Below are 2,931 nucleotides of genomic sequence, written 5' to 3'. Positions count from 1 at the left end.
CTCTGGAACGACTTCATATGGATCTCTTCGGTCCGGTGAACCGTGCCAGTATTGCTGGAGATTTTTACTATTTGGTAGTGACAGATGGTTTCTCACGTTACTCATGGGTGTTATTTATGGGATCGAAGGATCAGACTCCTGTCTTAATTCAGAATCTTATCACAAAAATCGAATAATGTATTGGATTTCTTTTGCATTCAGAAAGGAATTCATTGGGAATTCAGTGCACCTTATGTTCCTCAACAGAATGGTGTATCTGAAAGAAAGAATCGTACGCTGATTGAAGCTGCAAGAACAATGCTCACTGATTCAAAGCTACATGTTCAATTCCGGAACGAAGCTGTGAATACTACATGTTATACACTTAATCGCGTACTAACTGTAAAGAAGCTCAAGAATACGAGTTATGAGCTTCTGAATAATCGTAAAACGAACTTAAAGTATTTGGAGCCATTTTGGTGTCCGTGTACTGTTTTGAAGAAAGATGCTGGAAAATTTGATAAGAAATCTTTTGAGGGTTATTTCTTGGGATACAACTCTCCTAAGAAGCGGATATTCAATATTTCTTCAGGTTGTGTGGAAGAATGGTATCACGTTGATTGTCAAAGTTATACTACTCCGCCAACTGGTGCTGGTCTCGATTGGATGTTTGATTACGATGGTTTATTTAATTCGTTTACGTCAGTGGTTGAAGAAGTACATGAAGATCTTAATAGATCTTATCTGGAAGAACAATGTCTTCCGATGTCAAGGTCTTCTTCAGTTGATGTGAATGACTCTCCTAATGTATCAGAGACGTCGAATGACATTTATGAATCTTCTGATGATGCTGATTTTGTGGACTCATCGTCTGTTATGTTATATGAAGCTCTAGAGACAACTGAGCCAATTCTTCTTAGTGATGATTCGCCAACTGTCTCTTCAGATTCAGCGGAGGAAAATATTACCAATTTGGGTAATAACGTATCTGTCTCTGCCAATCCTTCCTTAAGGATTCATTCGAGTCATCCGCAGGAACAGATAATTGGTTATGTGAACGATGGGGTTCGCACAAGACACCAATTATCTAATGTAAGTGATGATCAAGTTGATTGTAATGTATCTCCTACCGAAGATTCGATCGTTTGTGCTTATGCGGATTTGCATTCTTCGGGTATCCTTAGTATCGCACAATACACCTGCTTCCTATCAAAGATAGAACCGACAAGTGTCTCAATGGCACTCAAGGAACCGTCATGGGTTGAAGCTATGCAGGAGGAGCTGCAACAGTTTATTCGACTGGGTGTATGGGACTTGATAGATAAACCCGATCGCGTAAAAAAGGCGATTCCAACTAAATGGGTTTTTAAGTGTAAAAAGGACGACCGCGGGGTGATCGTGAAAAACAAGGCACGATTGGTCGTACTTGGATATAATCAACAAGAAGGCATAGATTACACTGAAGTATATGCTCCGGTGGCACGACTGGAGGCTATACGTATCTTTCTTGCCTATGCAGCCTATAAGAATTTTAAGGTTTATCAAATGGATGTGAAATCGGCATTCTTGAATGGAGCTATTCATGAAGAAGTGTACGTGAAGCAGCCTCCTGGTTTCGAGGATCCAAACTTTCCCGAGCGTGTTTATCGGTTAAATGGTTACATCAGGCCCCGAGAGCCTAGTACAGCACGTTGGCTGACCATTTGCTAGAGAGTGGATTCACGAGAGGGACTATAGATTGTACGTTATTCTATAAGAACGTGAGTGACGATTTGCTCCTCGTCCAAATTTATGTGGACGACATCATTTTTGGTTCGACAAATGACAGCTTGTGTAAAGATTTTGAAAAGACGATGCAAACCAAATTCGAGATGAGCTCGATGGGAGAGATGAACTTTTTCTTAGGAATGCAAGTTTACCAGTCTGATTCCGGGATTTTCATCCATCAGACAAAATATGTTAATGATGTCTTGAGCCGATTCAAGATATCTGACGGCAAAATTCCTTCGAAACCTCTTCCCGTGGGTCACAATTTATCACCGGAGGACTTGGAGGATATCGTTGATCCTACCCTATATCGTGCCATGATTGGTTCTCTCATATATTTGACTGCATCGCGACCTAATATAATGTTTGCTGTTTGTTTGTGTGCTAGGTACCAATCGAGTCCCCGAGTGACTCACCTGGCAGCAGTAAAGCGCATCTTACATTATCTGAGGAGAAATCCAGACATCGGGTTATGGTACCCCCAAGGACGATAAGTTCGATCTCACCGCTTTTACTGATTCGGACTACGAAGGATGCAACATCAACTTCAAGTATACAACAGCGGGATGTCAATTCTTAGGAAAAACAATTGTTCCTGGCAGTGTAAGATGCAGACAACGGTCTCAACTTCAACGGCCGAAGCAGAGTATTTGGCGGCCTCGAGTTGCTACTCACAGGTTCTCTGGATCCAGCAACATTTGCAGGATTACGGTTTGAAATTCCTTACTACTCCCATTTATATTGATAATTCTGCTGCAATCTCAATCACCAAAAATCCGGTTCACCATTCGAAAACCAAACATATTGAAATCCGTTATCACTTTATACGTGATTGTTTTGAAAAGAAATTAATTTCAATTGATAAAATTCATACGGATATTCAAAAGGCTGACCTTTATACTAAGGCATTTGACAAAGCACGTTTTCAATATCTGCTAGGTATAAATGGTTTAAAAACTTTAAAAGAAATTCAAAAGCTTGGTTAAATCATTTTATTTCTTGTTTTGTTGTATTTTTGTTGTTTTTAGGGGGAGAAATATAAAATCCAAAAATATTGTGGTTTCTATTTGTATAGAGAAAATTAAAAACTCCAAAAACATTCAAATATTAAAAAAAAATACAAAAACAATGAAAAATGCTTATCAAAATGAGTTTTTTGAAGCAAAAAGGGAAAATGATAGTACA

This window comes from Bidens hawaiensis, unplaced genomic scaffold (genome assembly GCF_021521415.1).
Source record: "Bidens hawaiensis isolate Kalapana, Puna unplaced genomic scaffold, B.hawaiensis_p1.1 tig00053887_1, whole genome shotgun sequence".
NCBI classification, from domain to species: Eukaryota; Viridiplantae; Streptophyta; class Magnoliopsida; order Asterales; family Asteraceae; genus Bidens; species Bidens hawaiensis.
This window is presented reverse-complemented; position numbering follows the sequence as displayed.